This window comes from Mercenaria mercenaria, chromosome 16 (assembly GCF_021730395.1).
Source record: "Mercenaria mercenaria strain notata chromosome 16, MADL_Memer_1, whole genome shotgun sequence".
In the NCBI taxonomy this organism is placed as follows: domain Eukaryota; kingdom Metazoa; phylum Mollusca; class Bivalvia; order Venerida; family Veneridae; genus Mercenaria; species Mercenaria mercenaria.
This window is the reverse complement of record NC_069376.1, coordinates 50,531,177-50,547,380: the sequence shown is the minus strand read 5'-3', so window position 1 is coordinate 50,547,380 and position 16,204 is coordinate 50,531,177. Positions and strand designations below refer to the sequence as shown.

At 34.4% G+C, this 16,204-nt stretch overlaps 1 protein-coding gene across 3 annotated transcripts in view; it reads right to left on the bottom strand.

The window, feature by feature from the left end:
- Positions 1-10,829, bottom strand: part of LOC123539610 (sodium-dependent phosphate transporter 2-like) — a 48,023-nt gene extending 37,194 nt beyond the window's left edge. For 2 of the 3 annotated variants that reach the window (XM_045324266.2, XM_053527054.1), the window contains exons 1-2: positions 10,691-10,829; positions 5,388-5,575 (exon numbers count right to left, since the gene is read on the bottom strand). The gene's annotated coding sequence lies outside the window, so the exon portion shown is untranslated. The remainder of the gene's footprint in view (positions 1-5,387; positions 5,576-10,690) is intronic. The other variant, XM_045324265.2, reaches the window with a different exon arrangement.
- Positions 10,830-16,204: the final 5,375 nt, after the last annotated feature.

Here is a 16,204-nt window from a genome sequence, read left to right as displayed (position 1 = left end):
CAGATGAGCTAAAAAGTATTATGACAAGTTTGTAAGTAGAATTCCAACTGCTGAGACAATAAGTCACTGTCAAAGGAAATATTTGACAGAGTAGTCAGCCAAATTAAAATCAAAAGCACACAGAGATCGCAAGTATGACTAAAACAAGTCGGAACGTTTTAAGAGTCTTTCTCTGAATTCATCTGGCTTTGCACCATTGCGTGGCCAGTGTTTCGGGCATGACCTCAAAAGATCCTGAACACTGCTTACGCGATTTCAGACTTTTATAAACGTTAAAAGGCAAATATTTCAACAACTTATATTTTACCACAGTTACTGTGATATGCTTTTCTTTTCATTGTCCTAAATAAAGAACTCAAACTCCAGTCTATTTGCGCTTTCATGAAGGTTTAGTATTACAAATCGGAGCAAGTGAAATTTGACTATGGACAAGTGGATTTTAAGTGTCCGTGGACAAGTGAAAAATGTAAGGATATCCACACCCCTGTCCCGTCAGTCCATGCATCACTCCCCCACTCCACCACACCACACACACTTTTATTCCCTATTTACCGTCTGAAAAATATCATATTTAATAATTAATCATAAATCTAATCGCATTTAAACAACATCAAAAATATTCCATTAGTACCTCTATAAAAATCTCTTACACTATACGATATACAAGATTTGAAACAAACACAATTCTTCTGAAACAGAGAGAGAGAGAATGTGTGTGTGTGTGTGTGTGTGTGTGTGCGTGTGTGTGTGTGTGTGTGAGAGAGAGAGAGAGAGAGAGAGAGAGGGAGATAGGGTTGGGAACTACAGAACTTCGAACATCGGTGGTATTAAATAATTTCTTATGTAAATATATTAATAATTTTGACTTTTATACTGAGTTACTTTTTAGGGTTTATCCAGATTTTTCCAAACATTGCTATTTGCATAATATTAAAATTATGAAAAAATATTTGACTGTAGTGGGCATACATGTAACATCTTAAAATTAATGACAAAGTTTGAAGACAATACCGCTTATAAAGTAATGTTTACAATAATCAGACCATGTACATGTCAACTCATTCATTTCTATAGAATACTAGTCAGTTAGGTGTTTATCCGTCACACAATTTCGTGTAAGTTAGGTTTTTATCCATTCTTCATGTAAACTGAGTTCGGTTTTTATCAAATCAAAGTTAGGTTTTTATCCCTTTTCTCGCTGTCAGTACATTTGAACATGTATTGTGTCAACATGTAGTGGGTTAACAACATAGTGTTAAGATGCCTATAAAGCAGTATATCTTAGGTTTCAAACAACAAAATAGTCGAGGCATCAAAAGCATAGAAGTATTTTTAAAGATTTTTTGTAAAAGTTTTCATTAAAAAAGTTGCCTTGTTCGTCATTTTTCCACCTGAATACACAAAGGTTGATATATTTAACATGATATATTTTGAAATAAATATACACTTGATCAATGGAGATAGATATAACAACAGAAACATTCCTTTATACATCGTAATTACACAGAAAACAAAGTTGTATCGGCTTTACATCCGCCATGTTGGCACTGAGTTAGGGTCGCCGAACAGAGTTAAGATTATCCGGGTACATGGCGTGAATAGTCAAACATAGAATGTAGTAACACAGTTAAAAATGTGAAAAAATTAGACGAAGTCAATTTACATCTTCAATCATTTTAACTGTCAGATATGAATTTTTCCCTAAAGTCGAGAATGCAGAAAAACTGGCCACAAACTAAATTGAACCTGCCATGTCAGAGCATTTTATTAACTATAATACATTGAAGATACTTCCTTCCCCTGAAAATGGGAAGAAATGCATTCAATTTTTTTGCCAACAATAGAAAACAATACAGATATCATAATTAATTATTTTCAGAAATATTCTTTTATATTATACCTGTCTGTTTCATATATTCTAGTATAGACAGTACTGCCAGACAAGAGTCTACAGGAATTTACCAATCATTTATTATGAATGGTAACTAGTACACCTACAATCTCTCTGCTACCTACAGTTTCCTATATATCTGTACACTGTCCTAATTCCAGCTAACATTGATATGTTGTCTTAGTTTTCTTGGGCTTAACACCATTTTTCAAAAAGCTTGCAACTGAATATCTTGTAGCAGAAATCACATAAAAATATAATGTCTTGGCACAGCTGTCACACCTATTTAACAATTACAGACTGACTGCATGACCTCCTTAACATTTGGCCATTTATTCTTTCTCTAAACAAGAGCTGTCCGTAAGACAGCGTGCTCGACTTTTCTCAGTTTTTGACTCTGAATTAGAGATTTGTCATGAAAAAAAATCTCAAGTTAAAAAGGGACATTACTCTGTCAAAATTCAAATCAGAGTTATGGGAATTGTGTCTCCTGGTGTAGACTTTGATAGTAAATAACTATTTTGAGTTTCAAGTCAAAAGCTTCAATAGTAACAGAGATATTTGACTTTATCAAAAATTTTAACAAAAATTTCTAAGTTAAAAAGGGACATAACTCTGTCAAAATTCAAATCAGAGTTATGGGGATTGTTTCTCCTGGTGAAGACTTTGATAGTAAATAACTATTTTAAGTTTCAAGTCAATAGCTTTGATAGTAACAGAGATATTTGACTTTTTAAAAAACTTTAACCAACGGCGACGCTGACACAGGGGCGTGTACAATAGCTCTACTTTTTCTTCAAAAAGTCGAGCTAAAACTAACTGAAAAGTACAATTAGTTACTTTGATATATCAATATGCACAAATAACTCCTCAATATAAGTTATGAAAGTAAGTATTTTATGTTTGAAGCAAATCAATCGAGAAATACAATGCTTTCCTTCGGCCAATTTAGGTCTAGTATTTGGCCCCATTCCCCACTGGAAAAGTAAATATCTCCTGTTTTGATAAAAAAATACCTTTCAAATAATTGTTAAACAGAACTTTGGGATTTATTTAAAAATAAACTGGCAAGTGTAAACCTACATCATTACGAGGGGGTATAGTGGTCCTAAGTCACTCATCTGGCTGCGCCACTTGTTAAAATATTGCATTATACAATGCAGATTAGTGTTCACTCGGTGAAATATATTTCGATCTTACACCAAAACAAACAAATATTCTCTATTTACAAATATTTACAAGGCATAAGCATGATAACAATCTTTCTTTGTACATAATTATCAAAGTATAGAAGTACATTTAAATTTTTGTATACAAGGCATAGTTGTTGTGTTGTGTTTTAAGTTGTTACTTACTAAGATACTGTAAATCAAATACAACCAGTCTGACAGTATAAGCCCTATAACATTAAATTTTCTCAGTGATCTCTGAATGATGCACGGACAAATGTACGTCATTCCAGGTCTTAGGACCAGAATATGAGATTTTCTACAAAACTCTCAGTTTGGTTTAGGAATTTGCAAAGTTAAGTTATAAAATTTGAAGATCTGAGATTCCTGTCATGAATGGAAGATGTTAACTGATTTTTTTCATGTACAATAAATTTAAGGAATTCTGGATGTGAATTTTTCCCCCAAAAAGTTACAAAAGTCATTTGTCCCCTATTTTTGTGAGTTTTCACTTTTTTTCTGATGACTGAAAACTAAAAAAATACTGCATGCTTTACATTAGAAATAGCATATTAATAGTTCATATATTGTGTAGTGTTTTGATGGCAAATAAATGATCTACTTTAATGAAAATGTTTTGCTTAATATGGTAACTAAACACCAGTTTGTTTAAATTCTGTTAACTTTTCATCTTAATAAATAAGCATCAGGATTTATAACTGTTGAAACATGTTGGTAAGTTTGGGAATTTATAACCACATCAGAACAGTATTTATAAAGTATGTAGAAAAACCCTTTTCTAGCAAACAACATGAAATTTCTATCACAAAAGGCCCTGCCACCCTTCCCCTCAAACAGAAATAAACCACTGTTATAGGGATAAAGTAAAAGTGCTTCAAAACTTAAACAGCTGTCTTGTTCATTTTTTTTTAACAATTTGCCAATCCCATTAGAAAATAAAACGTGTTTTTTTCCCCAATTTCATAGCTAAAATTCCAAAATTATTTTTTTCTTCAGCCAAGACTGTACCTATGAAACCTTAAACAACATTGTAGAGACCGTACCATAGCTCTTCGCATACTTTGATTTTTCAAACTAAAGTGATTTTTACAAGTGCACCGGTTACGATAAAAATGTAAACAACGGACTCTGTCTATGAAACTTTGAAATGAATGAATGACAGTCGATCTTAGTCATAATACTGATTGACAGTGAATGCTAATGACTCCATGTGTTGCAGAAAGGTATTTAGTTTGTAACTGTAATTTCCCATCAATTGAAATCCTTTCAAAACTGGTAAAATAATTACTTATATTTGGACAAAACTCACCGTCTTTGCCGTTCAACAGCTGCAAAAAGGGCAAAAAATATAAAAAAAAAAAAAAAAAAAAAAAATATAAAAGATTCAGTGTAAGTAATATTTCACTGGTACTACCAGTTAGTAAGTTCATACTCTGAACAACACGTCAGAGAAATTTGGGCAGATTTGACTGATTATGACGTTGGCAGCATTAGATTATATTTTTTCTTTACACAAAAATTGCCGTTAGGTAACAAAGCGAATACGCCGATAATCCAGAGTTCACCGATTATTGTTCCAGTTCACGCAATGTAACTAGCAATTAAACTGCATAGCTATTAGCTACTGCTGTTATAGGGAAGTGGTAGAGTGTCTGCCTTAGGTGTGAGAGGTCCTGGGTTCGAGTCCCAGTTAGAGCTTAACTATTTAGATTATGCTAAAGCATAGTTTCGCTGTTAATAGACTGTTCCAGATGTTCTAAATTTTTAGCACACAGTAGCATGGATCATTATTTAGCAATTCAGATCAAAGTTGAATGTTAAATCAAATGCACCCAATTAGAAAATATTGACTATATTATGTCCCTTTGACGTTTATGCACTCCATGTTCAAGAAGAGTTACATTTCCTTGATCACAAAATTTTCGTTAACATGAAAATATTAAATGCTAATAACTCCGCACTTCTGGTTAAAATATTGTCTATATTTCTGTTTTTTGAGAATATATGGACATTTGTCTTCATTTCAAAGTTTTTTAACTTCAAACCTATGATTTGAAAAACTTAGGTACTATCTCTAAACATTGGAAGCATAATGTCAATATGCATAACTCAATGTATTTATAAATGACCAATATTATTTTAAATTTAACATTTTAATAAAGATATCAACTTTTAACAATGCCCAAAACTTTAACTAAATTAGACGTTTTATAACTGTTATGTCCCCAGCACTGGGGCTGGTATCATATATCTCTAGGAACACACTGTATAATCAAGCAAAAATATAACTTGAAATAAACACTTACCTGCACAGTGTCAATGCAGTGATTTACTAACAGTGAAACAACAATTATGTTGGTCAGATTATTAACCGACTTTTTAAGGTGCCCAAAATTATTCTAGGTGACTTCCACCGCAGACCATGATGCAATACGACCAAAGTTCATGTTGTTAGACTATATTAAAATGTTTTTCATGTCATTGTTGCCATGAACTGAAAAGTAATCATAAGTGAAGAAAATGATAAGACATTAAAAAAAATTGAGGGTTGGTAAATAATCTGCGAGGAATTCCCAAACTTTAAGGTGAACTGGGTTAGGGCCCACTGAGGTGGTGTGTTTGGCACTTTCACAGTATTTTCAAGAAAACAGGCAGTTGTTTTTTGTTTTGCTCAAAAGATTTTGTAATAATTTTCAGTATAATTGTTTTCAGATATTAAAATCAATCAAATTTTGTGTGTACTAACATCTTTTAAGTATAAAAAACAATTTGAGATTTTAAGTGGGCAGGGGGACAGTAATATGTATCATTAAAACACTGCTTGTCACTCAAGCATCCGACTCCCTGGATCACTTGAAACTCTAGATTACGAGCATTTTGCACATCCCCTTGTCACCTTGAGCAATTTGAGTTTTCTTGTACTATGGTTTAATTAGTTCATTGTCTGATTTAACCGTAACTGACTTAGCTGGAACACCGTACAAACATTACAGTGTTTTTTTTCACCTTTCAGCGGAATAGTCACAGGTGGGCCACTTTTAAAATAATTCCATAAGTGGGAAAACATTTGCACAATATTAAACAAAGACATATCTGTTTGTGGTGTGCCAGTAGAAAGGGTTACTCAATGATTGATTGTCAACAATAATGTTAACTTGTGTTTTATGACTGCTTCAAAATTTGTGCCTAAGTTTGGAGTAGGCTTTCTATCCAGGCCAAGACATTCGAACCCATTCCCTTGCAAAGTCACTAAGTGTATATTTTCCCGTTACTTTTGAAAAAAAAATGTAGAACGAAAATTTGGGATTTGTTTCATCAAATGTTAGCCAGTCCAGTCATCAGACTCACTAAGTTTTAATCAATGAAAAACTTATGTTATTATGTGAAATCTGCCAAACCTTGTCAATTTCTTGCTTGTATTTTTTTGTTGTTGTTTTTCTTTCAATGGCTCAAAACAGAAAAGTAATTCATGTTTCAAGTTAGAAAATAATATATATACTAACAATTAATATGCGCTTTGACACCAAATAATGTGTTTAGTTGAAAGATCTTATTTTGAACTGGGTAATACCCCAGTTACAAGAACGCTACGAGCTCTGTATGAGTAGGTTTTCAGTCGAATTTTGGCGTACAGCGTCCTTACCGACATCGTTGACTCGCACGAGCGTCGTATGGATTTTTTGAACTCATAGATGACTCAGGAACTTGGTGAAAATGTTCTCTATGAGCTCATAGAGTCGGGAGCAGCTCGCAAGAGCCCCGTAAGGGCACCGCACAGGCCTCGAAGAGCTTGTACGGATTTGGAAAACTGCTAGGCTTGCTGATGCTCACAGGACTTTCATAGGGGACTCGCACGGTCAACGTATGATGTTCGTACGATATTAAGATGGCAGGGCGTTACAATCACCGTACGGGCTCCGTACAACTTCCTTGGTGATTCAAGGTGGTATAAAAACACAGTACCTACAGACACCGTACGAGTGCCTTGCAAGCGCCATACGAACCCAAGAGCATTGTACAAGCTATGGATGGACTCTTTGCGAGCTCTGCACAACTTGCCTGCGTTGTCCATACAATATCCTACGATTGCATTCTCTTAAAAATAATTGTTTGATGAAGGTGTTAAATTCTAATTTTTGTGATCATACTTAGGGCATGTCACAACCATGCTAAAGCCTTTAGCACGGTTGTGACATGATCACAAAAAATAGTAAAGGGGATTTCTGTCAGTACACATTACTTTCAGTGTACCAAATCTTCTAACACAATACTTTATCTTAACATTATCTTTGAAACTACTATTCATGAAAATCTGTATCGGAACAACTTGGACACTCAGGGCTCCAGATAATTTTTTTGGCCTATGAGTATTTACTCATCATAATTCCTGCGAATGAGTAAAATGGTAAAATCTGAAATTGACTATGAGTATTTTTACTCCTGAAAATTTTTAAATGACAAAAAAAAAAACAGAAATGAGTTTTAAAACATATTTATTGGGTGTAACACCCATGAATTTGTTTGCAGTTCAGTTTCAATTCAGCATTCAAGTTTTTGCTTCTTTTTCTCCATTGGTTTGCTTTAGCTTCACACTCACTGCCAAATCCAATAGATTATTCAATATATACCTTTAACAATGTTTTGGGAATCATTTTTTGTTGGTTTAAAGAATGCATAGCACGTTTGTTCACTTCATACATTCTTTGAAAGAGACATGTTGTTGTTTACTCCACACCGGAAGTTGATATTTTAAATCGACACCGCTTTAAAATACACTACCTTACCATCAATATTAATTCCCAACAATTTGATTTACGCACAAATTGAGTGTATAATATAGTTTAACCTAGGTTTATAGAGTACCATTCAATGCCTGTGTACGTTCAATGTGGCAGAATGAATGCCGATCGTGCTCTGTTATGTAAAGCATCCAGATGATTCAGATTTTGTTTACGCTAGTAAAAAGTCACTGCATGCATTTCTGTAATTTCATGTACGTTTTTATACGCTAAAAATTTAGCAGACATGTGTATATGCATTATTTCAAAGCGTAATTTACGCTAATACGCATCTTATCTGGAGCCCTGGACACTAATGTAAACAAGTACAGTAACTTGATGAGCAGCAGTGTTTTTTAACAAAAATGTTATCAGATGTAGTTAAGCAGCTCATTATCTAAAATATAATACAATAGTTCAAAAGTATATTATTTTAGATTCAACATTCACATTCCAAAACATGAACAATTATTTCATATAGTACTGAAGAGACCCTACTCAACCAAAAATTGTATGGTAACGTAGAGATTTAAGATGCAACAGCATATTCGTATCCCCCTGCATCCGTAACTAAAATATGGAAACATTTATCTCCTTTTATACTATTTCAGTTATCTTCCTGCTTTCACCAGCATCAAATGGCTACTTTCAGCCACATGATCATAATACAGCTGGGAAAATTGCAAAATGGTGGTGAACTGATGAAACACAGCAAAATAATGTAAGTTGAAAATTACCATATATTCAATGCAAATAACTTCTGCTTTACTGACAGTTCTAAATCTGTTCCATATTCTCTTCGATCTGCGGCAATAATCTAGTCAAGGCAGCTTATGTAGCTTGTCTGAGCACGAAGTGCATGCTCAGAAGTAAAGGTACACGCCAAAACAAGATTGCGAATGTGTTTCTAAGCGCATATTTTTACAAGTTTTTCATCACAATTTGATATTTATGACAAATATGGTTCATCAGGCCCATGTGTACATGTCTTGTTATAGGTCAATTGGACCAGCCTGGTGCAAACAGGCCATCTCTCTGACCTGGTTACTGCATGGCTGGCATTTAATTACGAATGCAGCTTTATATGCAAACATAATTTATATGTTTAGTTAAGCTAAATATAGTTTATGAGGATTTAATGCATCTGAAGTAAACATCTAATGTCATGCTAAAATATTTAGGTGAAAGATAAATGGCCATTGGATATCTTTAATAGAAAAATTTAGTAATTCATAAATGATAAACTGATATGTATACCAGACACCTATAAAAACCACAGAGGACAGGTTAGAGGCTAGGCGTTCGGTTGGACAATTTGATTTTATCATCTTACAGAATTTATTATAAACCAGTCTTATAGCTGAAATATACCTTGTGCCAAAAAACAGAAATGCTTTTGACACACCTGCCTTGCTGAGAAGGATATAGTTTGGTCGCCAATAGCAGATCTTCCCCAATTCCGGATCACTTTTGATAATTGTTTTCTGCATTTTTTTTTAAAAAGTTTATCAAAGGTGATGAAACTTTGTGGTAATGAATATATATGTTTTACAACAGTTACTATGAATACAAAAATATTTATTTACTTTTGTTGCGTCATCACAATCAAGGTCAATGAACCGCTTGACCAGCATTTGCTCAACACAGAAATCACGCCTCATTAAAGTCACTTCGAAAGTGAAATTTTGCAGACAACTCTCCCATTTCTTTTCAACGAAATAAGGTGACCTGAAACCTACATCAACTAAGTGGTTAACCATTCTAGACCAGTATTACCAAGTAATGACTTATAATTTGCTCTTACAAAGATGTTGTAGCTATCAAAGCAAGTTGTAGTGAAGTTGCCATTAGCAGTTAACTAGTGCAAAAAGATTTGCCGGCTCCTGGTGGTGTTGTGTTGCCATGTAACTACATTTAAAAAAAAAGTAGATATATTGATCTTTACTTTGCTCAACTCGGTCAGTTGCTTAAAATTAACAAAGAAGGTGGTGTAATGGAACTGGAAAAAATAGAATAGATTTTCGGTAACAGTATTGGTTAGACTAAAAAAAATGGTTTCTTAAAGGTTATTTCCATTGTCTTGTTAATAAAAACAGCAAAACTTGAAAATTTTAAGTATGATTCTACTTATGTCTAGATGTTCTATTAAAGAATGCAAAACAACTGATTTCTGTTATTTTTTATGGTTTTAAGATGATCCCCACACACTGGCACGTGATCCGGTATTGGTGAATATGATCCGCTAAATATTGGAGAAAACACTGATGACTTACAAATCAACATTTTTACAATGATGACTTACAAACAACATTTCTACACTGTTATGAAATCTTTTAAAATCTTTTTAATTTTGTTTTATTAAGGGAATAATAATGCATATCTGAACAGTTAATAAACAGTTTTTGTAGGATGAAATGAATTATTGCTAAAAAAACTCATAAGTGATCCGTTATTGGCGACCAAACTGTACCAATAGGCACTACTGTCATGCCACTGAGAAAAAAATGCACTTCCTGTATCTGTTAATTTTCTGTCACTGCTTGTGCTGTTATGCATCTATTTTTATATTCAAGAAAGGCATTGACAAACTTATGACACCCAAAACATTACATCTGCCAAGTTTCCAAATGAACTACAACATATAATTTACCTGATATGTTCATACAGAGATCGGTCAACATTTACATTGTTAATAAATAGCGGGAATAATATACATGACGAGAGCTATTTTCTAATCTGCCGCTACATGACGTCATGATTTAACCTCTGCCCAACGTGGTTCATGCGCCGCAATGTATCAAATAAACCAATAATTTATATGAGTCATTTACCTGTTTGTCAGCTGCTACAGTGATATTTTTGTTTATTCTTTCTAAATGAATACCTGGCTATATGTAAAACCAGATAAATTCCCTTATTTCCCACATACATGTCAATATTCAATTCACCCGATCAGACCATATCCGGAAATTCATTCCTGTTTGATAGACGCATGATAAAAAACACAAAAGACAAGGAAACACAAAGACGCATTAAGTAACACCACAGTCTTAAAAACAGGGTGACTGGCCACGTTCTAAAGACGCAGCTTTCCCAAAGCGCAACCCACAGTGCAGGCTCAGTGAAGAGCCATATTCAGATTAGTGGTTCAATGTCACCAGTGTTTTGCCTGGAACCCATTGTATCGATCTGGTTAATGTTTACCATTAAGTGCAATAAAGAAAGTACAGCTTACTTATATATTTTATCAATATGCAATCATTTAGTCCCTCTCCCTTCTAATCATACAAAGATTCTCAAGGAAATGTCATTTTATGTGGCAAACCAACGTCAACTACAAGCAGCCATGTTGAAACTGGGAAATATTGTAAGAATCATTCTTTCTTTTTTTCAAACTATGGGAAGCCTACATGTTCACTGTTCCATAGTTGAAAAGAAATTGTAAGGAAGTGGTCACGTGATTTTTTGTTTTGCAGACGAACATACTGATCAATAAGCCGAAATGGCAAACAAAATATCACATCAGTGTATCATGTATAAGATTGTATCATGCGTAAGATTTTGTTAAAAACTGCTGTAAAACTTTCAATTATGATACTTACCACTTGTTTGAACATGTTTTTGCTGAAAAACTTTTCTAAACAGAAACTGAAAGTAACCGGTGACACTGTGGTGAACGTAAACAAAGTTTGAATAAAGCAGCCCGACATTACAGTATCGATTTAAAGACACGCCACAAAATAACTGTATTCTTTTGTATTTCCGTGATGGTAATTATACATGATTTGCATGAAAAATATGAGATATACAAGAATTTAGTTTCAAATTGACGGTGACGTATATTAGGCCAAGACAGTGTGTTTAATGTCTTAACATGTTATTGAATTAATGTAACAATATGTACATAAATCAGTGTATTAAGTTAAATTTCAATCAAATTTTGTTTCTACAGTGTAAGATAGTTATTCATCTATTTTTAAAACTATGCTGAATAGAGATTGACTGAATAAGATTGCAGATGAAGTTGTGAAAACACATTTATTCAGGAAGGGCCTAAATTGTCCGCCTGAAAACATATTACCTGTATTATAAGAATGATTTTCATGAAGGTTTTATGGGTGAAAAAAGTAGGTCACTAGGTCGTGGTGGGTCTTTAATCACGGTGTGTTTGCTACACATCTATTAGTGGCATGTGTTTTACTTAATTCGGGGAAATGAGAAGCATATTTAACTGCGGATGTGTTTTTGTTAGTTGACTTTATGGCCACAAAAATAATTTAAATTTGTTTAATGAGAAAATCTAATCTTTACAAAACAAAAAATCACACAGCATGCAAAAGCAACTTTATCTAATATTTACTTTTGTTTGAACGTAGTTATTTCAGTTCTGAACAAACTGATCACGAAATCTATACATATGTATAGTGTTAGCTAGTTCTTCTAAGTATACAGGATAACTAAAAGATAAGATAATAAAACACAGCTTTTTGTCACAAAAGATATCTGACTGTATTTTACATCATTTATTTTATTTAATAATATTTCTATGTCGTGTAAAACTTATTATTTCACATTGACTAATATAAGACTGAAAGGGTGGCCCGCCCGCTTAGCTCAGTAGGTAGAGCATCGGTCTACGGATCGCGGGGTCGCGAGTTCGATCCTCGGGAGGGGCGTATGTTTTCTGTGACTATTTGATAAACGACATTGTGTCTGAAATCATTAGACCTCCACCTCTGATTCATGTGGGGAAGTTGGCAGTTACTTACAGAGAACAGGATTGTACTGGTACAGAAAAAACAAAGACAAATATCAAACAGGGAATGCCACGCACCAAAAACGCAGCCTCCTCAAAACGAAACCCACAGCACGCAGACGCGTGCACCACACACACACACACACACACACACACACACAGCCAACACATTAGGACAAAACGAACAAACAAAGGAACACACACACACACACAAAGCCAACACATCAGGACAAAACGAACAAACAAAGGAACACAGTGGGGCACCGCCTTGGAACGGTCAGTGGCAAAAACACCGCTGGGGAGCTTAAACCGGTTTATGGTGCGCACCCAACCTCACTCTTACCCCCACCATGTTCCAAAGACACGGGACAGTGTAAATAAACGTAATCCCGTCCAGGAATCCAGGAACACTGGTTAGGTTAACTGCCCGCCGTTACATGACTGAAATACTGTTGAAAAACGGCGTTAAACCCAAAACAAACAAAAGACTGAAAGGCATAAAGAAAACAATATCAGCTATTAATGAGCTTTTAAACCGATTATGAATAACAAATACAAACACATACAAAACATGTGAAAGTGAGATGTAAATGAAATTAGTACCAGTACATGATTTATGTTAAATACTTCAGAAAATATTTTCGTTTTAAAATCATCCAAGAAACATTCCTGTCAAATAATACAGGGAATATTGACCTTCCTCGCCAACTTTAAATAGCCTCTTTTGGATGTTCGTACGTATTGAGGGTACACTATACTGTCTAAAGGGGTTAGGCTTAACATACTAGGTATAATAGTGTACATTCAATGCGTTCGTACAGCTCAGTGCATGAGAATTAATGCCGAAGATAGTCTCACTGCAGCAGCCTATTTTGACAAATGAAGACTGTTTGAACAATTACAGTAGATGACCACCTATGGAAGAATCCTGTATTTCTTTTTTAATGCAAAACTAATGATTGTGGAGGGGATGATGTTTGATGGATTTTCTACTTTCAGTTCTGCCGGCAATGCTTTTCCCAACGAACATAAAATTTGTGGGAATTTATTTGAAAATTAGGCAATCAGTTTCTTACTGCATGATTAGTATGGGAATAATTACCATGACCCATAGCAGTCATTTATTGACGGATAGAACAATTTAAACACTCTTGCCATGGTAGAGAATCACTCTAAGAACTTTTCAAAATAGAACCAGCGGGTTTAAAGGAGCTTTTGTTTTCATATTTTCCATATTAAGGAGGAACCACACTATAACTTTTTTTCAGATCCCACGTTATTGACTGGTACCAACAAAAACTGGAAGATATTTCTGATTTAGATCTGTATATATTTTTACGTTTAATACATCAGTGACGTTTCCATGACGTCGCAAACATGACCACTTCGCGCACTTTTGACGTCAGATATACGGGGACAAAATCTGCCTTGAAATTATTGTACCGGCAATATTTTTTTAACGTAAACCCATAAATTATACATGAAATGAAAGCTGACATGAAACTCCAGACGATGATTTAATCGGAAGTGCTCTACGTTTTCGCGTAATAAAATGAGAGCCAAAAAACGAGTTTTCTTTTTACTTAAATTTTCCACAAAAAATAGCTTCGCTCAGCATTATAAAAAAATCCATCCGTAATTTTTTTACCAAAATTGAATATGTTTTACACTAATACGTTCTGTAAATATATAGTAAAAAACAGAAAGTTTTACCGTGCCGTTCTGTGGCTATAAGAACTTTTTAAGCATCACTACAGTAACATTTTTCGACGCTGAAAAAATGACGTGTATGTGAAGATATGGCCCTTGAGGTTAGGCAAAAAAAGTTTATTTCTGCTAACATGCTAAAAAAATAGGGAAGGTAGCTAAGGTGCCGCCAGTTTTCATTTACACAGTTACAATTAACTGTAATATATTTATTATTAGGTATAAGGCCATGTCACGGCTACAAAGTAGGTTCGAAATGGCTTTTTTGACCATGTCTGGAAGGTTTTCGACCCAGTTGGGTCCCTTTTGACATTAACTTGTACCCTTTTAATACATGGTCGACTAGGTATGGGTTTTGGCTACGGATTAAGACTATGTTCGAAAACCTGGGTGAGCCATATGTGTCAGTGGAGGTAATACATGGAGGAACGATACTGTATTAAATTCATACTGAATTTCAGCTGATAATGACACTATGTTACATTTTGACCCTTGTTCGAGTCTCTACACCCCAGGTACCTACCTATACCATATATAAATGTTTGTAGATGTCTTAGCTTTACATTTTAAGCTACTTACAAGTCCATATGATGCCATCAGAGCTAAGGACAGGTATCAGAAAATGACCAAACTTGTTATTTGCAGTAGGGTGCTGACCAAGACTAAGCTGGCCCGCCCCGGGGAGCCGTGAGAATTGCTGCAATGAGGTCATTGGACTCAGTGAAGGTAGTGCTTGAGTTTTCAGGACTGCCTTGACTGCTCTGAAAAGTTCATATTTTGAGAATATTACCGGAATTTGACCTATGACCTTGACCCCTAGTCGACCGGGTTCGAACCTGACGTGGCCTGTTTTCTCTAGGTACTTGCTTGCCCTTCGCAACAAGGTATCATTTATTAAAATCAGACACCAGGTTATGAAGATTTGACTCCTCTGACAAGGCCAGCCCCTCTATTTAATATATGAAGAAATATGCATATTTCCACAAAAAATGATACATTTTGAGACGGTCCTCCGACGAAACCGTCGGCGATAAAAATATACAAATTACATATCTGCTTAGACAATGTTTAGATAATTTATAAAAATTCATTCATTCAAATATCTTGTGTTTGGAATATTCTACAATTATGTGAAGTTAATGAAAAACACTGCCTTCTACCGTACGGAAAAGTACGGAAATACAGCTTTTCTCCGAAATTACGTACAGACGGACGAAAAGATGTTGTCTTATTTGTCACAAACTTTCAAATTTTGTCATTTTCTGTCAAAACAAGTTTTAATTTGCAGTTATTCGCCAAAGTAAATATTTTATAAGTACTTTTTCCTTATTTTACGGCAAATATTTTAAGCCAAAAATGGCAAAGTTCAGCAAATGTTGCCGACGGCATGCTCATCGGGGAAGACAATTTGTTTTCATATTCGATTAGACAATATTTCCAACTACTTTTTAAAAGAAATTTCAGTTTGATATCTTACTCTTAACGCTTATTATAATAAAAAGAAATTGATGAATTTTTCGAAAAAATGCGACCAAGATTAGCGTTATACGGTCCCTATAGCAAGTCTACAGATCGTACAGACGGACAAACCTTACCTAAAACTATTTATTTCCATAGAAATAATTGATATTCGCCAAAATGATGTGTTTACTTAAGAGCCTTAGTTGATGTAAAATATTTTTTCAGAAAAATAAAGTGTATTTTCGTAATGTTTTTGCTTTTTGACATAATGGCACCTATGTTGAGGCCCGGACGACCCTTGGGGTCGGGTTTGAACCTTGCGATATACCTTTATGAAATAGTTCTTGAATAGTTCTACAAATGAATGTTACTTTCATTAAGATATCTAGAGTAATATATCGTATACCTAGTAATAAAGAAG